This window comes from Coregonus clupeaformis, chromosome 30 (assembly GCF_020615455.1).
Source record: "Coregonus clupeaformis isolate EN_2021a chromosome 30, ASM2061545v1, whole genome shotgun sequence".
NCBI classification, from domain to species: Eukaryota; Metazoa; Chordata; class Actinopteri; order Salmoniformes; family Salmonidae; genus Coregonus; species Coregonus clupeaformis.
Window position 1 is genome coordinate 23,739,522 of NC_059221.1, and position 26,135 is coordinate 23,765,656.

The following is a 26,135-nucleotide window of genomic DNA, read 5'->3' on the forward strand; positions in this document are numbered from 1 at the left end:
ATTGCAAATGCATCTCTCCCTCCCTCCGTCCCCCTCTCTTTCTTTCTCTCACCATCTTGTTTTAAAGAAGAATTGACTCGAGCCGTAGGTGAAATGAATCACTGCCAGCCCGGGCGAGTGAAAGAGAAAGAGAGGGAGAATACAGTGGGTATACAGGACGCAAAGAAAGAGGTGCTTTAGTTCTGACTTCCTTCACCCTGAGATGACTCCTGCTCTGTGTTGGCCTTCACCCTGAGATGACTCCTGCTCTGTTTGTGCTTGTTTTCACAGACCCTTGAGCCAGCCACTCCTCCACACATAAAGAGACTCCAACCATCCCCAGAGAACCCAACCTTCCATTCACAGGTGAGTGATGGAGGGTGGGGGTTATCGTCCTGACGAGGAACAGACGCTGAGGGACGGTGGTGTTGCTACTGCTGTGAGGAAGGGGGGGGGGGGGTTGGGGTTGAGGAGAGGAGGAGGTATCTGCCGATGTCTCCGTCTTAATACCCATGCTGGTTAGGCTGAATCCCTCTGGCAGCGTCGGTGGCGGCTGCAGAGAAATCTCGCTCTCTCTGCGGTCTCACACAATACAACACAACACACAGTAATGTGTCAGGGGGACAGGCAGCAGTGCTCATAGTCAGAAATGCAGAGGCTGGGGGGCGGGGTTGGCTGGGGGCAAGCCTGTCAGGAGAGACAGAGAGTGACAGAAGAGGGGGAACATTGATGGAGGAGAGAGAAGAACGAAAGGGGTGAACGTGAGACGTGGGGCTGTTGGTCGGTCGATGTGGGCTGTAGGTTGTTGTGGGTATCCCCTCCGTCCATTACCCATGATGACACCCCCACAGTGTGACCTACTGAGGGGGAGGAACAGGAGCCTCACATTCCTGATTAATGATGGAGTATGGACTATATGCTGAGGGGGAATGAGCATACACGTACACGCACACACACACACACACACACACACACACACACACACTCTCTCTCTCTCTCTCTCTGGGTGGATGTGTAGGAACAATACAACACAGTGAGTGGTCTGTGAGCTTTGACCTGTGATTGTATCCAGTTCATCACTGAGCTAAACCAGCCCAGAACTGTCTGCTATCTTTCTCTCTCAATTCAATTCAATTTAAGGGCTTTATTGGCATGGGAAACGTATGTTACCATTGCCAAAGCAAGTGAAGTAGATAGTTAACAAAAGTGAAATAAACAATAAATATTAACAGTAAACATTACACTCAGAAGTTCCAAAAGAATAAAGACATTTCAAATGTCATATTATGTATATATACTGTGTTGTAACAATGTGCAAATAGTTAAAGTACAAATGGGAAAATAAATAAACATAAAAATGGGTTGTATTTACAATGGTGTTTGTTCTTCACTGGTTGTGGCAACAGTTTTCTTGTGGCAACAGGTCACAAATCTTGCTGCTGTGATGGTACATTGTGGTTTTTCACCCAGTAGATAAGGGAGTTTATCAAAATTGGGTTTGTTTTCGAATTATTTGTGGATCGCTGTAATCTGAGGGAAATATGTGTCTCTAATATGGTCATACATTTGGCAGGAGGTTAGGAAGTGCAGCTCAGTTTCCACCTCAATTTGTGGGCAGTGTGCATATACCCTGTCTTCTCTTGAGAGCCAGGTCTGCCTACAGCGGCGTTTCTCAATAGCAAGGCTGTGCTCACTGAGTCTGTACATAGTCAAAGCTTTCCTTAAGTTTGTGTCAGTCACAGTGGTCAGGTATTCTGCCACTGTGTACTCTCTGTTTAGAGCCAAATAGCATTCTAGTTTGCTCTGTTTTTTTTGTTAAATCTTTCCAATGTGTCAAGTAATTATCTTTTCTCATGATTTGGTTGGGTCTAATTGTGTTGTTGTTGTTGTCCTGGATCTCTGTGGGGTCTGTTTGTGTTTGTGAACAGAGCCCCAGGACCAGCTTACTTAGGGGACTCTTCTCCAAGTTCATCTCTCTGTAGGTGATGGCTTTGTTATGGAAGGTTTGGCAATCGCTACCTTTTAAGTGGTTATAGAATTTAACAGCTCTTTTCTGGATTTTGATAATTAGCGGGTATTGGCCTAATTCTGTTCTGCATGCATTATTTGGTGTTTTTCATTGTACACTGAGGATATTTTTGCAGAATTCTGCATGCAGAGTCTCAATTTGGTGTTTTTCCCATTTTGTGAATTCTTGGTTGGTGAGCGGACCCCAGACCTCACAACCATAAAGGGCAATAGGTTATATAACTGATTAAATTATTTTTAGCCAGATCCTAATTGGTATGTCAAATTTTATGTTCCTTTTGATGGCATAGAAGGCCCTTCTTGCCTTGTCTCTCAGATTGTTCACAGCTTTGTGGAAGTTACCCGTGGCGCTGATGTTTGGGCCGAGGTATGTATAGTTTTTTGTGTGCTCTAGGGCAACAGTGTCTAGATGGAATTTGTATTTGTGGTCCTGGCAACTGGACCTTTTTTGGAACACCATTATTTTTGTCTTACTGAGATTTACTGTCAGGGCCCAGGTCTGACATAATCTGTGCAGAAGATATAGGTGCTGCTGTAGGCCCTCCTTGGTTGGTGACAGAAGCACCAGATCATCAGAAAATAGTAGACGTTTGACTTCAGATTGTAGTAGGGTGATGCAGACTGTTCTAATGCCCTCGCCAATTCGTTGATATATATATGTTGTCTCTCTCTCTGTCTCTGTCTCTCTCTCTCTGTCTCTGTCTCTCTCTCTCTGTGTCTCTCTGTGACTCTCTGTCTCTGTCTCTGTCTCTCTCTCTCTCATGGTTTCTCTTATTTTCTCTTCTCCTCTCATCCCAATCTCTTTCATTAGCGTTTGGATCCTTCCTCCACATTCCTTTGATAGAGATCACACTTCCAGTTTAGATAGAACACCCCCTGCACTAGTCACTCTGCCTGTCCTGTAGACACACTGGTAAAAGGTCAGTTCTGTAGAGGAAAAGCCAGAGGAACTAGGAGAAAGGCAACATGTGGCGTGAGGGTGCGTTGGAGACAGAGAAAGCGAGCGAGATAAAGAGATATAAACAGGAAAGAAAAAGTGACGCCAGATCATTGTCACATGCTCCTCCAATTGTTTTTTTTCTTCTGTTGCATTCTTAGCAGTGTTGGCCCATGAGAGAGATGGAAAGTTGCTCTACAAATCATGCCCACTCAGCAGGTAACACAAATGGAACGTCTCATCCAATCCAAGATCTAATACATCATTTGCTTTCATTTCCCCTCGGTTTGTTTTCCTTTCAGTCGGAGAGATTAACTATTTCACCATGGCTTGTCCCAAAGGGACATCCGGTATGTAGGCAGTCGCTCTCCAGGCAAGTCACATACTGTATGTTCTCTGAGAGCTAGACTAGCCAACCTGCTCAGACAGATGCAATTGTTTTCTTAGGTTCAGAAATGACAGTATCAGCACACGTCATCATACTGTAGCATTGGAATGGTTATCTTATCAATCTTTTCAAGGCCACATTGCAGGGGTTTCTAACTCAGCAATGGTGCAGCACTCTTGTGTCTGAGCTGCAAAAACACACAATTATTCATTTTGACACTTACTGTAGATGTCAGATTGACATAAAACAACTATGGAAAATGTTATCTTACCCTCAGTACAGATCCAAGGATGGGCTGCTATGTTTCTGCGTTGTCTGCTGTTGGACTGCCAGACCACACTAATGCATTGTTTGGCTGTTCAAACAACGAGGAGAGACGACCGACTGAACGCCACTTGTTTAATATTCACAACAGAATGTTTGATCTCATCTGCAAGTGCTCGCTCGGTCCGTCCTGATGCAATTTATAGACACCGACCGGCGCCTGAATTTTTTCCCTCATACATTTAACACAACCCGTTACTCATGTATTGAAACATAAATGACTACTGGTGACGTAGCCAACATCAAGAGGAATTGGTCACATCACTGTTATGTCCTCTCCTCTCACGTGCCTCCTCACCTAAACTGATCCTAGACCTGCTTGTCAACAGAAAGAGCTTAATTAGTCAATCAATCAAATGTATTTTATAAAGCCCCTTTTTTACATCAGCAGTTGTCACAAAGTGCTTTACAGATACCCAGCCTAAAACCCCAAAGAACAAGCTAGTAGTCTCTCTGTAGTCGCCCTCCATGGCTGACACCCAGGGGGTTCTGACACCGTTTGAAAAACACTAATTCCTCAGCGAAGGAGAATCAAAGGTATTCCTCCACAAAGACCCTGCCACCTAAATAGACAGACTGGTTTCTCTACAATGGAAACAGTCATGTTGTCTTTATGTGTTAGAAGATGGGGTCTGATAGGCCCAGTCTTCTCACTGTGGCGTTTCATTCAGGCTCCGTTCAAAAATAATTGAATGTTTATTTCAGAGTCACATCTCCCTGTTCACTGCTCACTAACATTTTACATTTACATTTACGTCATTTAGCAGACGCTCTTATCCAGAGCGACTTACAAATAGGTGCATTCACCCTATAGCCAGTGGGATAACCACTTTACAATATCTTTTTTTTTTTTTTTTTTTGGGGTTGGGGGGGTAGAAGGATTACTTTATCCTATCCCAGGTATTCCTTAAAGAGGTGGGGTTTCAAATGTCTCCGGAAGGTGGTGAGTGACTCCGCTGTCCTGGCGTCGTGAGGGAGCTTGTTCCACCATTGGGGTGCCAGAGCAGCAAACAGTTTTGACTGGGCTGAGCGGGAACTATGCTTCCGCAGAGGAAGGGAGCCAGCAGGCCAGAGGTGGATGAACGCAATGCCCTCGTTTGGATGTAGGGACTGATCAGAGCCTGAAGGTACAGAGGTGCCGATCCCCTCACAGCTCCATAGGCAAGCACCATGGTCTTGTAACAGATGCGAGCTTCAACTGGAAGCCAGTGGAGTGTGCGGAGGAGCGGGGTGACGTGAGAGAACTTGGGAAGGTTGAACACCAGACGGGCTGCGGCATTCTGGATGAGTTGTAGGGGTTTAATGGCACAGGCAGGGAGCCCAGCCAACAGCGAGTTGCAGTAATCCAGACGGGAGATGACAAGTGCCTGGATTAGGACCTGTGCCGCTTCCTGTGTAAGGCAGGGTCGTACTCTCCGAATGTTGTAGAGCATGAACCTGCAGGATCGGGTCACCGCCTTGATGTTAGCGGAGAACGACAGGGTGTTGTCCAGGGTCACGCCAAGGCTCTTCGCACTCTGGGAGGAGGACACAATGGAGTTGTCAACCGTGATGGCGAGATCATGGAACGGGCAGTCCTTCCCCGGGAGGAAGAGCAGCTCCGTCTTGCCAAGGTTCAGCTTGAGGTGGTGATCCGTCATCCATACTGATATGTCTGCCAGACATGCAGAGATGCGATTCGCCACCTGGTTATCAGAAGGGGGAAAGGAGAAGATTAGTTGTGTATCGTCAGCGTAGCAATGATAGGAGAGGCCATGTGAGGATATGACAGAGCCAAGTGACTTGGTGTATAGGGAGAATAGGAGAGGGCCTAGAACTGAGCCCTGGGGACACCAGTGGTGAGAGCACGTGGTGCGGAGACAGCTTTCGCCACGCCACTTGGTAGGAGCGACCGGTCAGGTAGGACGCGATCCAGGAGTGAGCCTCGCCGGAGATGCCCAGCTCGGAGAGGGTGGAGAGGAGGATCTGATGGTTCACAGTATCAAAGGCAGCAGACAGGTCTAGAAGGACAAGAGCAGAGGAGAGAGAGTTAGCTTTAGCAGTGCGGAGAGCCTCCGTGACACAGAGAAGAGCAGTCTCAGTTGAATGACCAGTCCTGAAACCTGACTGGTTTGGATCAAGAAGGTCATTCTGAGAGAAGGTCATTCTAATCCAACATTCATTTTATTTGGTGGTTCATCTTAGAGTAAATTCATTAATAAATTAAACCGCCTCCCTGGAGCATGTCTTCGAAGTCTGCGCTCTAAAAATAACCGAGATGTGTTGTGTGTCTGTGTGTCCATAGACAGTGTTAAAGTATATTATTGACATGTATTGATCTAGTGGACCTTGATCATATTATTGCAGTTTGGGAATATAAATAGCAATGGATCTTCAACAATAGCCCATTAACTACTGACCTGACCTTTCCGGTTTGTTTCTCCATGATGCCTATTCTCTCTCTATCCTCTCAGGGTTTGGCGTGGAAACTAGGACAACCCATGTTCCCCTGTCCTCTGGTTGGCTGCCTCAGCCTGGAGGGGCGGGGAGGGAGGGTAGTTGCTTACATGGGGCTGGGCTAGTATCAGGTGACATGGGAGTAGGTAGGGGGAGGAAGATGAAGGGTGTGTGTGCCACTCTGTCCTGCTATGCTGTGTATATTTCAGTGGGCCGGTGGGGTGGGAGGGGGCTGACCAGAGGACGGACCCCTCCTGATGTACTGCTTGTGTTACTATTGGGACCTATAAAGATTTATTAAACCCAGGCTCCATTTGTCATGGTAGTGGCACAGCGCTGGGGCTGCCGTGGAGACAGGACCTCATCCATCACCCCAGAGACCATCCCAATGGCAACGCTGCTGACTCCTCATACACCAGCACTACAGACATATTCTTTCATACAATCGTAGATATATACAGTGAGGGAAAAAAGTATTTGATCCCCTGCTGATTTTGTATGTTTGCCCAATGACAAAGAAATGATCAGTCTATAATTTTAATGGTAGGTTTATTTGAACAGTGAGAGACAGAATAACAACAATAAAATCCAGAAAAACGCATGTCAAAAATATTATAAATTGATTTGCATTTTAATGAGGGAAATAAGTATTTGACCCCCTCTCAATCAGAAAGATTTCTGGCTCCCAGGTGACTTTTATACAGGTAACGAACTGAGATTAGGAGCACACTCTTAAAGGGAGTGCTCCTAATCTCAGCTTGTTACCTGTATAAAAGACCCCTGTCCACAGAAGCAATCAATCAATCAGATTCCAAACTCTCCACCATGGCCAAGACCAAAGAGCTCTCCAAGGATGTCAGGGACAAGATTGTAGACCTACACAAGGCTGGAATGAGCTACAAGACCATCGCCAAGCAGCTTGGTGAGAAGGTGACAACAGTTGGTGCGATTATTCGCAAATGGAAGAAACACAAAATAACTGTCAATCTCCCTCGGCCTGGGGCTCCATGCAAGATCTCACCTCGGGGAGTTGCAATGATCATGAAAATCAGCCCAGAACTACACGGGAGGATCTTGTCAATGATCTCAAGGCAGCTGGGACCATAGTCACCAAGAATACAATTGGTAACACACTACGCCGTGAAGGACTGAAATCCTGCAGTGCCCGCAAGGTCCCCCTGCTCAAGAAAGCACATATACAGGGTAGTCTGAACTTTGCCAATGAACATCTGAATCTGAGGAGAACTGGGTGAAAGTGTTGTGGTCAGATGAGACCAAAATTGAGCTCTTTGGCATCAACTCAACTCGCCGTGTTTGGAGGAGGAGGAATGCTGCCTATGACCCCAAGAACACCATCCCCACCGTCAAACATGGAGGTGGAAACATTATGCTTTGGGGTTGTTTTTCTGCTAAGGGGACAGGACAACTTCAACGCATCAAAGTGACGATGGACGGGGCCATGTACCGTCAAATCTTGGGTGAGAACCTCCTTCCCTCAGCCAGGGCATTGAAAATGGGTCGTGGATGGGTATTCCAGCATGACAATGACCCAAAACACACGGCCAAGGCAACAAAGGAGTGGCTCAAGAAGAAGCACATTAAGGTCCTGGAGTGGCCTAGCCAGTCTCCAGACCTTAATCCCATAGAAAATCTGTGGAGGGAGCTGAAGGTTCGAGTTTCCAAACGTCAGCCTCGAAACCTTAATGACTTGGAGAAGATCTGCAAAGAGGAGTGGAACAAAATCCCTCCTGAGATGTGTGCAAACCTGGTGGCCAACTACAAGAAACGTCTGACCTCTGTGATTGCCAACAAGGGTTTTGCCACCAAGTACTAAGTCATGTTTTGCAGAGGGGTGAAATACTTATTTCCCTCATTAAAATCCAAATAAATGTATATCATCTTTGACATGCGTTTTTCTGGATTTTATTCTTCAAATAAACCTACCATAAAAATTATAGACTGATCATGTCTTTGTCAGTGGGCAAATGTACAAAATCAGCAGGGGATCAAATACTTTTCCCTCACTGTATACTGATGTGGGATCTTAATTTGATCACTCTGTTGTCGCTGAGAATTTTCCTGCACTCTCGTGATTTACAGAAATTCACTAAAAACCTGCACTAACACACGGTTATATTAACAGTTTTACACTTTTCATGTAGCCTAATTTTGGCTAGCTAGCTAAATTACATTGGCGGAAAAGTGTGAATGGACTAAATGTTCAAATCCTTTTGCTGCAGGATTATTTATCTGCGTCAATAATGGTCAAATTAAGATCCGATTTCTGGGATCACACACCTACATGTGCGTAAGCATGTACACGACACGCACGCACACACACACTCACACACACACACACACACACACGCACACACACACACACACATGCATACAAAGACACAGCCCCCTGTCAAATTGACACTAAGTCCCTGAAGTATCACCAATGCTGTTTACATTCACAACACACATGTATTTCCCCTAAATATATACTATAGCTACAGAAATGCACATTAGTCGGTCAGCTGTTTGTTCACCCGCACCCGCCTGCAATTATTAATAACCCATCCGCAACCACCCGACTATACTGTATGTGACAAAGTGAAAATCTGAGGCCCGCACCCAACCCTAACCCGCAAATATAGAAAATGCACTATAGGCTACAGTCAAAGACGGCAGAACAATTTTTTGACAGGGGGTGCAGGATTTTTTGCCTAATTTAGATATGTTTCTGCTTATAATGTCCAACATTTTGATAGGCTATTTGTTAGTCAACTTGTCTATAATTAGATACATCTAGCTTATCTTCTGTCATTATATGTTGCCCTAGAATACTAAATAAACCCTTGCTCACCAGAATAATGTCATAAATGATAGAATTAATGCATCAATCTAGTTGACATCGGTAAGGTTTTTACATGCAATGACTTTGTGGATGGCTACGTTACTGAGGAAAAATGTACTTACTATGACTGAGATATGTGGTTGTCTTGGCTATCTATCTTGAGATGAATGCACTAAGTCGCTTTAGATAAGAATGTCTGGTAAATGGCTAAATAAAAAAATTAAAAAATGGGGGGTGGGGTGTGGGGGCTGGGGGCTGGGGGCTGGGGCTTGGCAGAGAGAGAGCTCTGCTGTCCTCCTGTCCTCCTGCCTTTTACTGCAGTGGGCTAAATCAGGGTCACACAGAGCGTTTCTGGGTAGTCTTAAACAAATCTACTTTGAAATAAAAGTATACAACTCACACATGGTTATGGGCTTAAAAAAAGAAGACACCTCAGATATAGAGTTGAAATGTATTCAATTTTGAGTTTGCATCCCAATAATACACTTTATATACATTATGAATAAAATGTGTTTGACCAGATACAGAATTTTACTGTAAACAAATTGACAACAGACTTTCAGCACGCTTATAGGGAAGGACATTCAACAAGCACGGAACTTACACAAATGACTGATGATTGGCTGAGAGAAATTGACGATAAAAAGGTTGTGGGAGCTCTTTTTTTAGACTTCAGTGTGGCTTTTGACATTATCGATCATAGTCTGCTGATGGAAAAACGTATGTGTTATGGCATTACACCCCCTGCTATATTGTGGATAAAGATTTACCTGTCTAACAGAACACAGAGGGTGTTCTTTAATGGAAGCCTCTCAAACTTAATCCAGGTAGAATCAGTTGGTAGAGCATGGCGCTTGTAACGCCAGGGTTGTGGGTTCGTTTCCCACGGGGGCCAGTATGAAAATGTATGCACTCACTAACTGTAAGTCGCTCTGGATAAGAGCGTCTGCTAAATGACTAAAATGTAAAAATGGTACAGTACATATCTGGCCTGTGGTACAGTATATACAGTGGGGGAAAAAAGTATTTAGTCAGCCACCAATTGTGCAAGTTCTCCCACTTAAAATGATGAGAGAGGCCTGTAATTTTCATCATAGGTACACGTCAACTATGACAGACAAAATGAGGGGAAAAAATCCAGAAAATCACATTGTAGGATTTTTAATGAATTTATTTGCAAATTATGGTGGAAAATAAGTATTTGGTCAATAACAAAAGTTTCTCAATACTTTGTTATATACCCTTTGTTGGCAATGACACAGGTCAAACATTTTCTGTAAGTCTTCACAAGGTTCACACACTGTTGCTGGTATTTTGGCCCATTCCTCCATGCAGATCTCCTCTAGAGCAGTGATGTTTTGGGGCTGTCGATGGTTAACACGGACTTTCAACTCCCTCCAAAGATTTTCTATGGGGTTGAGATCTGGAGACTGGCTAGGCCACTCCAGGACCTTGAAATGCTTCTTACGAAGCCACTCCTTCATTGCCCGGGCGGTGTGTTTGGGATCATTGTCATGCTGAAAGACCCAGCCACGTTTCATCTTCAATGCCCTTGCTGATAGAAGGAGGTTTTCACTCAAAATCTCACGATACATGGCCCCATTCATTCTTTCCTTTACACGGATCAGTCGTCCTGATCCCTTTGCAGAAAAACAGCCCCAAAGCATGATGTTTCCACCCTCATGCTTCACAGTAGGTATGGTGTTCTTTGGATGCAACTCAGCATTCTTTGTCCTCCAAACACGAAGAGTTGAGTTTTTACCAAAAAGTTATATTTTGGTTTCATCTGACCATATGACATTCTCCCAATACTCTTCTGGATCATCCAAATGCACTCTAGCAAACTTCAGACGGGCCTGGACATGTACTGGCTTAAGCAGGGGGACACGACCTGCACTGCAGGATTTGAGTCCCTGGCGGCGTAGTGTGTTACTGATGGTAGGCTTTATTACTTTGGTCCCAGCTCTCTGCAGGTAATTCACTAGGTCCCCCCGTGTGGTTCTGGGATTTTTGCTCACCGTTCTTGTGATCATTTTGACCCCACGGGGTGAGATCTTGCGTGGAGCCCCAGATCGAGGGAGATTATCAGTGGTCTTGTATGTCTTCCATTTCCTAATAATTGCTCCCACAGTTGATTTCTTCAAACCAAGCTGCTTACCTATTGCAGATTCAGTCTTCCCAGCCTGGTGCAGGTCTACAATTTTGTTTCTGGTGTCCTTTGACAGCTCTTTGGTCTTGGCCATAGTGGAGTTTGGAGTGTGACTGTTTGAGGTTGTGGACAGGTGTCTTTTATACTGATAACAAGTTCAAACAGGTGCCATTAATACAGGTAACGAGTGGAGGACAGAGGAGCCTCTTAAAGAAGAAGTTACAGGTCTGTGAGAGCCAGAAATCTTGCTTGTTTGTAGGTGACCAAATACTTATTTTCCACCATCATTTGCAAATAAATTCATTAAAACTCCTACAATGTGATTTTCTGGATTTTTTAAAATCAATTTGTCTGTCATAGTTGACGTGTACCTATGATGAAAATTACAGGCCTCTCTCATCTTTTTAAGTGGGAGAACTTGCACAATTGGTGGCTGACAAAATATTTTTTTCCCCCACTGTATCTTGTCTGTGGTGCAGTACATATCTGGCACTGTGGTACGGTACATATCTGGCACTGTGGTACAGTACATATCTGGCACTGTGGTACAGTACATATCTGCCACTGTGGTACAGTACATATCTGCCACTGTGGTACAGTACATATCTGGCCTGTGGTACAGTACATATCTGGCCTTTGGTACAGTACATATCTGGCACTGTGGTACAGTACATATCTGGCACTGTTGTACAGTACATATCTGGCACTGTGTTACAGTATACATCTGGCCTGTGGTACAGTACATATCTGGCACTGTTGTACAGTACATATCTGGCACTGTGTTACAGTATACATCTGGCCTGTGGTACAGTATATAGCTGGCACTGTGGTACAGTACATATCTGGCCTGTGGTACAGTACATATCTGCCACTGTGGTACAGTACATATCTGGCCTGTGGTACAGTACATATCTGCCACTGTGGTACAGTACATATCTGGCCTGTGGTACAGTACATATCTGCCACTGTGGTACAGTACATATCTGGCACTGTGGTACAGAACATATCTGCCACTGTGGTACAGTACATATCTGCCACTGTGGTACAGTATATATCTGCCACTGTGGTACAGTACATATCTGGCGCTGTTGTACAGTACATATCTGGCACTGTGGTACGGTACATATCTGACACTGTGGTACAGAACATATCTGGCACTGTGGTACAGAACATATCTGGCACTGTGGTACAGAACATATCTGACACTGTGGTACAGTACATATCTGGCACTGTGGTACAGTACAGATCTGGCACTGTGGTACAGTACATATCTGGCGCTGTGGTACAGAACATATCTGGCCTGTGGTACAGTACATATCTGGCCTGTGGTACAGTACATATCTGGCCTGTGGTACAGTACATATCTGGCCTGTGGTACAGACCATATCTGTCACTGTGGGACAGTACATATCTGTCACTGTTGTACAGTACATATCTGCCACTGTGGTACAGTACATATCTGGCCTGTGGTACAGTACAAATCTGGCCTTTGGTACAGTACATATCTGGCACTGTGTTACAGTATATATCTGGCCTGTGGTACAGTACATATCTGGCCTTTGGTACAGTACATATCCGCCACTGTGGTACAGTACATATCTGGCCTGTGGTACAGTACATATCTGGCCTGTGGCACAGTACATATCTGGCCTTTGGTACAGTACATATCTGGCCTGTGGTACAGTACATATCTGGCCTGTGGTACAGTACATATCTGGCCTTTGGTACAGTACATATCTGGCACTGTGTTACAGTACATATCTGGCCTGTGGTACAGTACATATCTGGCCTTTGGAACAGTACATATCTGCCACTGTGGTACAGTACATATCTGGCCTGTGGTACAGTACATATCTGGCCTTTGGTACAGTACATATCTGGCAGTGTGGTACAGTACATATCTGGCACTGTTGTACAGTACATATCTGGCCTGTGGTACTGTACATATCTGGCACTGTGTTACAGTATACATCTGGCCTGTGGTACAGTATATAGCTGGCACTGTGGTACAGTACATATCTGGCCTGTGGTACAGTACATATCTGCCACTGTGGTACAGTACATATCTGGCATGTGGTACAGTACATATCTGGCCTTTGGCACAGTACATATCTGGCACTGTGTTACAGTACATATCTGGCCTGTGGTACAGTACATATCTGGCCTTTGGTACAGTACATATCTGCCACTGTGGTACAGTACATATCTGGCCTGTGGTACAGTACATATCTGGCCTTTGGTACAGTACATATCTGGCAGTGTGGTACAGTACATATCTGGCACTGTTGTACAGTACATATCTGGCCTGTGGTACTGTACATATCTGGCACTGTGTTACAGTATACATCTGGCCTGTGGTACAGTATATAGCTGGCACTGTGGTACAGTACATATCTGGCCTGTGGTACAGTACATATCTGCCACTGTGGTACAGTACATATCTGGCATGTGGTACAGTACATATCTGGCCTTTGGTACAGTACATATCTGGCCGGTGCTACAGTACATATCTGGCCTTTGGTACAGTACATATCTGGCCTGTGGTACAGTACATATCTGGCCTGTGGAACAGTACATATCTGACCTGTGGTACAGTACATATCTGGCCTTTGGTACAGTACATATCTGGCCCGTGGTACAGTACATATCTGGCCTGTGGTACAGTACATATCTGGCCTTTGGTACAGTACATATCTGGCACTGTGTCACAGTACATATATGGCCTGTGTTACAGTACATATCTGGCCTTTGGTACAGTACATATCTGCCACTGTGGTACAGTACATATCTGGCCTGTGGTACAGTACATATCTGGCCTTTGGTACAGTACATATCTGGCAGTGTGGTACAGTACATATCTGGCACTGTTGTACAGTACATATCTGGCCTGTGGTACTGTACATATCTGGCACTGTGTTACAGTATACATCTGGCCTGTGGTACAGTATATAGCTGGCACTGTGGTACAGTACATATCTGGCCTGTGGTACAGTACATATCTGCCACTGTGGTACAGTACATATCTGGCCTGTGGTACAGTACATATCTGCCACTGTGGTACAGTACATATCTGGCCTGTGGTACAGTACATATCTGCCACTGTGGTACAGTACATATCTGCCACTGTGGTACAGTACATATCTGGCGCTGTGGTACAGTACATATCTGCCACTGTGGTACAGTATATATCTGCCACTGTGGTACAGTACATATCTGGCGCTGTTGTACAGTACATATCTGGCACTGTGGTACGGTACATATCTGACACTGTGGTACAGAACATATCTGGCACTGTGGTACAGAACATATCTGGCCTATGGTACAGAACATATCTGACACTGTGGTACAGTACATATCTGGCACTGTGGTACAGTACATATCTGGCCTGTGGTACAGTACATATCTGGCACTGTGGTACAGTACATATCTGGCCTGTGGTACAGTACATATCTGGCACTGTGGTACAGTACATATCTGGCCTGTGGTACAGTACATATCTGCCACTGTGGTACAGTACATATCTGCCACTGTGGTACAGTACATCCGGAATGCTGCTGGTAAGAGTGAGATGTTGCTCATCAGACTCGACTGTAGCCAACTTAACCCCTCCCCCTCCCCCTCCCAACTCATCTCATTTTCCCCCTTTACCTCCCATCCCCAACTCCTCTGGGAGCTCCATAACTCACCTATCTGAATGGAGACAATGTATGCATGCTAATGTGAGTGTGTTGACAGGTCGTTCAGGTTACAGATGGACTGTCACTGAGATAGGACCGGAGGAGGGAAATGGAATGGAGAGAGAGAGAGAGAGAGAGAGAGAGAGGATAAAGAAAGCAATAAAAATCGGGTTAATTAAATGTGTCTTAATGAGGCTGTCCAGTAGCTCCAGAGTTATTAGGAAAGCAAATAGCAGACACCTGATAGTGTAGACTAGACCACCTGACCTGGGACCAGATGATAGGGGACTGGGGAGGGGAGAGGTGGTGGAGAGGAATTGGAGGAGTGGGAGGGAAGGGAAGGGGTGGTGGAGGGGGGGGAAGGGGTGGTGGAGGGGGGAGGGGGGAGGGTGGTGGAGGGCGAGTCTAGGGGTGGTGAGAGACAGTATTTCATGACTGTGTGCTGGCTTTATGGAGCTATTGGAAGACAGGTGGGGGTTGGGGAACACTCTAATCTAAGAATTTATTAGTCAAACCTTTTACCGTTAATATGGTTACTCTGATACAGTACCTGCCCCCACAGCCAATCAATCAGTTTAATGACAAAAGTCCCACCTGGAAAGGAAAAGGCTGAGAATGCCAATTTCCCAATTTGTATGCTGACATAAATAATATAATGAAGCTCTGGTCATACATAACAAATATCATCAGTGATAACTGGCCTTGGTTCCTCAAGCCTGCATAGATCCACTGAGTCTGAGACTTTCAGCCTACTAAGTTTCTCAACCTTTTCCTCCACCCTATCCCCTCAACCCCTGTCAATCACAAACCTCCTATTAAAGTCAAAATTGCTCTGCTTTTTTAGTGATAAACATGTGCTGAGGTTTATTCAGTCAATGGAACCCAGTTTATTCAGTCAATGGAACCCAGTTTATTCAGTCAATGGAACCCAGTTTATTCAGTCAATGGAACCCGGTTTATTCAGTCAATGGAACCCTACTTTGGGAGAGCAAGCAAGAATATGCCCAGAGAATAACACTCTCATAGTCTAGTATTTTTGATCTGTTTGTCCGTAAAGAAAAGGGAAAACAATGAGGCTTTCTCTGTAACTGGTGTGAATTGGCTAGCTGGTTAGCGGTGCGAGCTACTTAGCGTTTCAGTCGGTGACGTCACTCGCTCTGAGCCCTTGAAGCAGTTGTTTGCCTTGCTCTGCAAGGGCTGTTGCTTTTGTGGAGCGATAGGTAACGATGCTTCGAGGCTGACTGCTGTCAATGTGTTCAGAGGGTCCCTTGTTCGAGGCGAGGACAGGGACGGAAGCAACACTGTTACATCTCCTCGGAAAAGACGCTGATCATTGGCAGATAGAAATAGGAGCTGTTAGCCCACTCAATCCAATTATACTCCATAGTTTCTCATTTGTCCCGAGAGTCTGTGACGTACCCGCAGTGGAGCGCTGATGCATTATTCCCCGATGGAGATCTCTGTGAGGTGTCTCCATAGCTGCGGAGCGGAGTTTTGTCATGTGTGAGAGATTGGGCTGTAGCATTAAATATCTCTCCTCCGCTCCTTCCTCTTTTGTGTTGCTTCTTCCCCACAGTTAATTAAAGGGCCACGGACGGCTCTAAGAGAACCACTCAGTAGAACAATAGTCAGTGGCTCTCTCTGTTTTCATCTGCTTACTATGCTCCGATGACAGGATATTCACTTGACTTGCAGCACAGGGACAGAGAGGAAATCGTGGCAGTGTCCAATACTAAGTTAACCCTGCAGAATGCGCTGCTGTTCTTTTGCTCACACACATAATATGCACATACATTTATACTGACTCTACACACATGCACACCCACTCACATACAATCATCATATACTCTGTTTATCATATATCCTGTTGCCTAGTCACCTTACACCTATACATATCTACCTCCATCACTCCAGTAACCCTGCACATTGTAAATATGGTATTGGAACTGACCCTGTATATAGTATGCTTACTTACTTTCTTGTGTTCTTCTTAGGAGGTGTGTTTTTGTTCTACCTTATGTTATTTTTAATATTATAGTGTCATTGTTGGTTTTAAAGCTGGCATTTCACTGTACTTGTGCACGTGACATTGAAACTTCTGACACATTCCACTTCCCTGAACCTGTTCAACATCACAGTTCCATTTGGATTGGCTACACATTACCTACTAGCCCAAACATTTTAAACATTCTATCGAGAGAGGGTGACGATGAGTAATCTGTTCAATATCGTCAGAGGATTGTTTCTATTCAGTAAAACACACCATAAAAGTCCCATACCCCAATATAACATGACTAATGTGTACGTTTCTACATGGAGATTTATACAGCCACTTAAAGCACAATAAAGGTTGTCGCCTCCAGGGAAAATAAGCCCATCCCCGCGATCTCACATGGCTTAATTACAGAACAGTTCTATATCGTGGAGCTCCGCCCAATAGGGGAGCTCTGCTCCTATTGGTTTACCCCGCTGCCTAGGCAGCGAACAGCCTGAGACAAAATTATGCACACACCTGCAGCCAATAGGAGTACAAGTGTCCCTATAAAAGAGGGGATGCCTCCCCTCAATCAGCCTCCCTTTATCTTCAGCGACTGGACTAGACTGAAGAAGCCAAGAAGAGACGAAGACTCAGGACGAAGAAAACGCAGTCGATTTTCCAGGTCATCGACGTCGTCCTAAATGAGCACACCAGGAAATGTTCCACCCCCAAAAGCTCTTTTCAGAGCTCAATGCAGCTGTTCCTCCATGGTGGCTGTGGACTCCCACAACCTTTGTTTCGTGTGTTTGGGTTCACAGCACGCCCATTTTTTTTTCAACTGACCCCTATTTGCGCCAGCTGCGCCCTCCTTTCATTGAAGGAGAGGAAGCAGCGCTGGGCGTTCTTTAGGGAGGATATCCCTTTGGAGGACGTGCTATCTTTGCTTCTGAGGCATCATCAGAGGGCGCCGACTCTGGAGAAGACAGGGATTATGGGGATGAGATGGATATTCCTATGGAACAATCCGTCCCTCTGACCCAGAACTTCAAGACCCCCTTTCCCTTGGAGAGTGAGAGGTCTTGTACTTCCCTGGGCGATGACGACACAGGCTCTGAGAGATCAGTAGCCCTGTCCTTCTCAGCAGCCTCTCTGCGCTCAGACTTTCCTGGGCTCATTGAGAGGGCTGCTAGACGTTTGGAGATAGCGCTGCCCCCCCCATTCCCTCCGCACCGGATGTGGACATGATGGAGGGCGGCCCCTATTCTTGGCCAAGGAGGGCGGCGGAGCCTTTGGCTCCAGCAATGCCCTCGCTGGCAAAATACATTGAGGGCTCATGGGAGGTGCCTCATGGCGGCGCGTTCGCTGGCCAAGGTGTACCTCCCGTTTACCAGAGTGGAGGGAAGGCAACAGGGCTTCATTAAGGGAATCCCCAGGCTAGAGAGCGCACTGGCTGCGTATCTCGTGCCGGGTTCGAGTCCCTGGCCCTCTTCCAAGAAGGCCACTCTGCCAACGCAGAAAGACTGCTTCACAGCACAGCTGGTGGAAAAGTATTTTACGTTGGGGGCCCAAGCTGTAGCAGCAGCAAATAACATTGCCCTCCTAGCGGCCTCTCTGTCCCGTCTAACCACGGGTAAGACTGAGCTCGACAGGGAGAAGGTGGAAGAGGCGTCCAGGATTTCTGGCGCTATTCTTCACCTGACACAGGCGTCAGCTGTCTGCGCAGGGAGGTCCATGGCCACTTCGGTGGTCGCGGAGCAACACCTATGGTTGTCACTGAAAATCATGAAAGAAGCAGACAGAGCATCGCTTCTGAACGCCCCCTTCTCTGACGAGGGGCTCTTCGGAGTCGCCGTCAAAGAGGCGACGGAGCGCTTCACGAAGCTCGATGAGGAGAGGAAGCAGCTGGCCAGACACCTGCCACTGGCAGGGAGAGCAGGCCATGTGACTACTCCTAAACAGTCCACCTCCACCGCCTCTAGTAGAGCAGGCTCTACTGCGAGGCGTCATGCCCGGCGCCAGACGGCAGCTTCAAGCAGCAGGAGAGAGGGCTCCGCCCCCCCAGTAGCACCTGAGGCCCCGACGATGCCGCCGGCGAGGGAAGTCATCAGAGCGTCGACCTGGCAGCATAAGGGCAACCAGAAGAGACGGCGCACGTGACGGGACATGGGGGAGAGAATGGAAGATGGGGCAGCGTCGAGTTCGACTGGGCCCGATATTCCCCCCCACCCTTCTGTTGAGGGGACGGAGGAGAATGTTTTTGTTGATGTGTGTAATAAAGAGTTTGCTTCACCTAGGACTTGAAATAGATTAAATAGATTAATCAAATCTCACATTGTTGTCAATTCCTGCTCAATCTTGCACGCTTTCTCAATCAGCTGTAACTGTATGTGCACCCATAAATCGGGTCCTTTCTTGAGTTGGGCTCTGGGATGTAACAACCGTTGAGCATCTGATTTTATGGTTAATTGTGGGGGAGGGGGGTTGAGTGTGTTGGAGTATGTGAGTATGTGCGGGTGTGTTTGTCCCGCATCTGTTGTGGGGAAAAATAAAAATAAATGATCATACAATAGGCTTTGATTAAATTTCCAATATCCTCGCCCACGTGGAAATTCAATAAGAGTAATGTATATGCCAATTATATGATGGTCCGACCGCATTCTGTCCCCTTCCAACACTTTTTAAACTTTTGGTGCCAACGAGAATGACATAAGAAAGAAGTCAAGACGACTAGCTTGATTGAGTCTCCGCCATGTACAGTGGGGAGAACAAGTATTTGATACACTGCCGATTTTGCAGGTTTTCTTACTTACAAAGCATGTAGAGGTCTGTAATTTTTATCATAGGTACACTTCAACTGTGAGGAACGGAATCTAAAACAAAAATCCAGAAAATCACATTGTATGATTTTTAAGTAATTAATTTGCATTTTATTGCATGACATAAGTATTTGATCACCTACCAACCAGTAAGAATTCCGGCTCTCACAGACCTGTTAGTTTTTCTTTAAGAAGCCCTCCTGTTCTCCACTCATTACCTGTATTAACTGCACCTGTTTGAACTCGTTACCTGTATAAAAGACACCTGTCCACACACTCAATCAAACAGACTCCAACCTATTCACAATGGCCAAGACCAGAGAGCTGTGTAAGGACATCAGGGATAAAATTGTAGACCTGCACAAGGCTGGGATGGGCTCCAGGAAAATAGGCAAGCAGCTTGGTGAGAAGGCAACAACTGTTGGCGCAATTATTAGAAAATTGAAGAAGTTCAAGATGACGGTCAATCACCCTCGGTCTGGGGCTCCATGCAAGATCTCACCTCGTGGGGCATCAATGATCATGAGGAAGGTGAGGGTTCAGCCCAGAACTAAATGGCAGGACCTGGTCAATGACCTGAAGAGAGCTGGGACCACAGTCTCAAAGAAAACCATTAGTAACACACTACGCCGTCATGGATTAAAATACTGCAGCGCACGCAAGGTCCCCCTGCTCAAGCCAGCGCATATCCAGGCCCGTCTGAAGTTTGCCAATTACCATCTGGATGATCCAGAGGAGGAATGGGAGAAGGTCATGTGGTCTGATGAGACAAAAATAAAGCTTTTTTCCACTCGCCGTGTTTGGAGGAAGAAGAAGGATAAGTACAACCCCAAGAACACCATCCCAACCGTGAAGCATGGAGGTGGAAAACATAATTCTTTGGGGATGCTTTTCTGCAAAGGGGACAGGACGACTGCACCGCATTGAGGGGAGGATGGATGGGCCATGTATCGCGAGATCTTGGCCAACAACCTCCTTCCCTCAGTAAGAGCATTGAAGATAGGTCGTGGCTGGGTCTTCCAGCATGACAACGACCCGAAAAACACAGCCAGGGCAACTAAGGAGTGGCTCCGTAAGAAGCATCTCAAGGTCCTGGAGTGGCCTAGCAAGTCTCCAGACCTGAACCCAATAGAAAATCTTTGGAGGGAGCGACAGCCCCGAAACCTGAAGGATCTGGAGAAGGTCTGTATGGAGGAGTGGGCCAAAATCCCTGCTGCAGTGTGTGCAAACCTGGTCAAGACCTACAGGAAACGTATGGTCTCTGTAATTGCAAACAAAGGTTTCTGCACCAAATATTAAGTTCTGCTTTTCTGATGTATCAAATACTTATGTCATGCAATAAAATGCAAATTAATTACTTAAAAATCATACAATGTGATATTCTGGATTTTTGTTTTAGATTCCGTCTCTCACAGTTGAAGTGTACCTATGATAAAAATTACAGACCTCTACATGCTTTGTAAGTAGGAAAACCTGCAAAATCGGCAATGTATCAAATACTTGTTCTCCCCACTGTACATGGCGGAGACTCAATCAAGCTAGTCGTCTTGACTTCTTTCTTATGTCATTCTCGTTGGCACCAAAAGTTTAAAAAGTGTTGGAAGGGGACAGAATGCGGTCGGACCATCATATAATTGGCATATACATTACTCTTATTGAATTTCCACGTGGGCGAGGATATTGGAAATTTAATCAAAGCCTATTGTATGATCATTTATTTTTATTTAGGACAAAGGAATTTATAACTGACTTTTTCCCGACATAACATAGGTACAGCAAATCCCCTTATTGTATGGGACACCTTTAAATGTGCCTTTAGAGGCCATGCAATTTAGTACTCATCTCGAAAACAAAAGCAATTTAGGTCAAAAGAGTTTATATTAACAAAGGAAATAGAAAGTCTAACAGAACAGATAGATGGCAATAAAAACTGTAACATAGAGGCTCAGAATAAATTAGAGGAAAAACAAAAAGAAATTGAGAAACTTATTCAAGAAAGATCAAGTGTAATATATTATAAAAATAAAGCAAACTGGATGGAAAAATGGCTACCAAAAATAATTTAATGAAACTGGGTACAATTGACGGAGTCACCCATGATTTACCAAATTATATTTTGAAGGAGGAAACAAAGTACTTTAAGCATATGTTTTAATTTCAGTCGCCTCCATCTCCTCTAACTGAAGCTAATTGTAGAGATTTTATTTCTATTGATAATGTAAAATTAACAGCCATACAGAAAGACTCATGTGAAGGTGAAATGACAGAGGAGGAACTTCTGGATGCAATTAAAGACTTTAAGTCAGGAAAACTCCAGGGTTGGATGGCATACCAGTCGAGGTATACCAAACCTTTTTGATATACTAAGAGGACCGTTATTAGCATGTTTTAACCACTCCTATGTAAATGGTAGATTATCTGACACTCAAGAAGAAAGTCTGATCTCATTATTACTGAAACAGGATACAAGTGGAAAATATAAAGATCCAGTCAATTTAAAAAATTGGAGGCCCCTTACACTTCAGTGTAGCAAAATGTATAGTGCATAGAATTAAAAAGGTATTGTCGAATATTATATTTCAGTACAGTTGAAATATATATGGCAAATAGAAATCCTATATGGATGGTGTTAAGAGATAGATGGGAGGTGTTGAATGGAGTTGAAGGATGGGACTAATAACTAAAAACAAATAATAACAAGATAACTAATAATGTAAGCATACTGTGTCCATAATAAGTATATAGGTTGTATGTTGGGAGCTTTTGGGAAAGAGCATAGTTAGAAATATGGCATATAGAAGCAAACCGGATGGACATCATGAAAATGATCGGAGAAGTTGAGAGTAGAAGTAGTTCAGGAGAAAAAACAAACATTGTAAAATTGACTGTGTCCATAAAATGTAGATAGTAAGTATACGCTGGAAGTAGAGGCCTAAGCATTGTTGTTCACTAATTTACCCCAAGTAGGGAAAGGATGGCAGGGTTGAAAAGTAATAAAGGGGAGTATATATATAAAAAACATGGGGGATTGGAAGTGATGCAGACAATTACATTGATGGAAGTTACAATCTATCTGCAATATTAAGCTGTTCTACCCCCCCAAAAAAAAAAAGAGTTGGCTCCACCTGACTGTCAGAAAAGAGCTCCTTTTCCATAATACATCTGAGAGCGTTCAACCTTCCTCACTCTCTCTCACCACTCTGAGTGCAGCTCAGCCCACCATGGGTGCGTTGCTGAGCTGAGGTATTAAAAAGGTATCGAGGAGCCGCCTTGTGTTACCTCATAAAGACCTCACTTTACAGACTCCTAGGAGTGCTGTAGTGAGTGTCTCACATAGCAGGCTGCAATCTCAACCAGATAATGGCATGATGACGCGACCGCTATTCGGGGACGGCGCTCTGTCTAAGGCTAACGCCTCAGTCAGTGCAGTTCAGACCCGTGCTGCGTTCACGGAGGGCCGGAATACTACGGTTACGGGTTTAACCAACGTATTAGCCAAGGGTGTGTAGCTGAGCACACACGAGGCGAGTGTGATAAAGGTAACAAGGCGCCGCCTTGCTTTACCTCATGAAGACCTCACATTGCAGACTCCTAGGAGTACTGCAGTGAAAGCCTCACATAGCAGATTGCAGTCACAGCCAGGTAATGGAATGATGACGCAATCGCTCTCTGGGGATGGCGCTCTGTCTCAGGCTAACGCCTCAGCCAGTGCAGTTCAGACCCGTGCTGCGTTCACGGAGGGCAGGAATACTACGGTTACGAGTTTAACCAACGTATTGGCGCACCCGTTTCTCTCAGAACGCGCTGATGTTTCCTCTCCCTTTCATGGGAGGCCTGCCTTGGGCTGTTCCACCACCTCAGTGCTAGGGAACAGCGGTGGCAAGGGCCATCGAGGAATACAGGTCCTTCCTACTGAATGTACCACAGCTTTGCGCTCTTCCGCTTTCTCTGCATTGCTGGGAGTGGCGGCGAAGCTGTACCCTCTCATGCTGGCTAGACCAGACGTTGCAGAAGGGTTATGCCATCCAATTCCATCGGACCCCTCCCCCATTCAGGGGGGTGGTGGAGACGGTGACAAAAACGCCCGAAAAAGTGGCCGCTCTGCTTTCAGAGATTACGGAACTTTTGGCGAAGGAGGCAGTCACAGTAGTTCCCCGGGAGCAAAGGAACAAAGGGCTATATTCACCCTATTTCCTGGTGCCCAAAAAGACGGGGGGAATGAGGCCGATATTGGATTTACGCATTCTCAACAAGAGCGTAACCAAACAGCCCTTCCGAATGCTCACGACAAAACCTTTACTGGAATGTGTCCAGAAGGGAGACTTTTGTACGAGCATAGACCTAAAGGACGCGTACTTTCATGTGCCGGTGCAGCCGCGTCACAGAAAAGTTTCTGCGATTCGCCTTTCAAGGGGTGGCGTCCTGGCACCTCGCACGTTTTCCAAGTGTGTGGAGGCGGCATTGGAACCGTTGCGCCGTCAGGGAATAAGGCTACTAGCCTACCTAGACGACCTACTGGTTCTCGCCCCGTCAGCAGAGCTGGCGTTCACTCACACGACACAGACAGTGATTCATCTCACGCGTCTGGGGTTCACTGTGAATTGGAAAAAGAGTGCGCCCTGGCCCAGTCATCAGATTGTCTACCTGGGAATCCAGCTAGCGACTGTAATGATGAGGGCTCAAATTTCGGTCCCTCGAAGGGTAGCCCTGTTGCTAGCCCTGAGAAGGTTTAGTCCGAATCACACGGTAACGGCGCTGTCAGTCATGTCACTCTTGGGTCTCATGTCGTCAGCCCATTTCGTGGTTCCGCTGGGACTCCTGCGCATGCGCAGGATGCAGCGATGGTTCACCCAACTAAGACTAGACCCAGTGCGTCAACGTCGTCGGTTGGTGGTTCCTCTCTCGCTCAGAGCAGATCTGAACTGTTGGAGAGTCCCTATAGGCAAAGTGTCCTCCTACATTCCAGTGTTTACAGATGCCTCTCTGACTGGATGGGGAGGGACATGTCAGACCCAAGAGATAGGAGGAGTGTGGCCTCTTTCGAGTCGCCACATCAACCTCGGAGTTGGAAACGGTTCGACTGGTTCTGACCCACTTCGCGTCTACCCTTCAGGGTCGCGATGTGTTGGTCTGGTCAGACAACCGGACCACAATAGCCTACATAAATCGGCAGGGAGGAGTCAGGTCTCCTGCACTCCACCGGTCGGTGGAGGAATTGTGGCTGTGGGCTAACGAGCACCTTCGCTCGTTGAGAGCAGCACACATTCCGGGCTACATGAACGTGGGGGCAGACCTCATGTCTCGAGGGGGGTCCACTGCTTAGCGTGTCAGTGATTTGTGTGCTCTTTCGACGAGACCCGACTGCCTTGCCATTAATGGTGATTTGAGCAGAGCGGTGTTACGTCCCAACCCCACATTTATGCCGAAGGTTATTAAGAGCTCATATAGATCACAGACCATGGAGCTGTGGGCTTTTTCTCCCCATGGGGAGAGGAGAGAGGAAAGGCTCCATCGTCTGTGCCCAGTGTGCGCTTTGGCGTGTTACGTTGAGCGCACAGCAGGGATTAGGTCATCGCCTCAGCTGTTTGTGTGTCACTGTGCGGCTGCACTAGGTAGACCACTTTCGAAACAGCGTCTGTCTCATTGGCTTTGCGAAGGCATTGAGACAGCTTATGAGGCAGCAGGGCGACAATTGCCTCAGGGCATAAGAGCCCACTCCACTCGTGGAGTAGCGGCTTCTACTGCCCTTTTCAGAGGAACGGGGGTAGAGGATATCTGTGCAGCGGCATTGTGGTCGTCACCGTCTCCATTTATCCGTTTATCTTGGATATGTCTTCTAACTCTTTGGCTGGACCGAGGAGACAGGTCTCTTTCAGGTCCACTTCTGATAGAAGGACATATTCTAGCATGACTCCTGACTGACATGCTCAGTACAGTAGAAGGCATGTATTGATCTTCCCACCAGTGAATAACTGGGTTGAGGCGGAATGATGAGGGATAATAGTAGTAACCTTGGTTACGGTACTATTAGACCGGCCATGACAATTTTAATGTCATCTATCTGCTTGTTCAGATTAGTATGAATCATGTTCTGGGATCTGCCCACTAATCTTTGGGGTTCCATTGATTGAGTGGGGCGGGCTACCGTGTACACAATGTAGAGTGACACTTTGTGTCATTCCATCAATGGTCTGTATTGTTGTAACAGGATATTGAGGTACCATCTATCTGCTAGTACAGATTAGTATGGCCCGTATTCTGGTGATCTGCCCACTAGACATTGGTGATGCCATTGGACTAGGTGGGGCGGATTTGGACCGATGACGCAGTATATTGTGACACAGTGTGTTACAGTACTGCAGGACTTGGTAGCAGCCATTGCTAGGCCCGACCTTTTCATTTCGATGGGAAGTGTTGGGCTCGGCAGGGAGTACATTTTGGAGTGTTGCGTTCCACGATATAGAACGATAGTTACCGGAGTGTGACTCCAGTTCTATGAGTGGAGCGGAGCCCCATAGGACTTAAGGCTCGAGATAATATCTCGTTAGGCTGATTGAGGGGAAGCGTCCCCTCTTATAGGG

At 46.0% G+C, this 26,135-nt stretch overlaps 1 protein-coding gene across 5 annotated transcripts in view; it reads left to right on the forward strand.

The window, feature by feature from the left end:
- Positions 1-268: 268 nt before the first annotated feature.
- The window catches only part of LOC121546045 (extracellular sulfatase Sulf-2-like), a 205,518-nt gene continuing 179,651 nt past the window's right edge, over positions 269-26,135 (forward strand). For all 5 annotated transcript variants that reach the window (XM_045209487.1, XM_045209488.1, XM_045209490.1 and 2 more), the window contains exon 1: positions 269-345. The gene's annotated coding sequence lies outside the window, so the exon portion shown is untranslated. The remainder of the gene's footprint in view (positions 346-26,135) is intronic.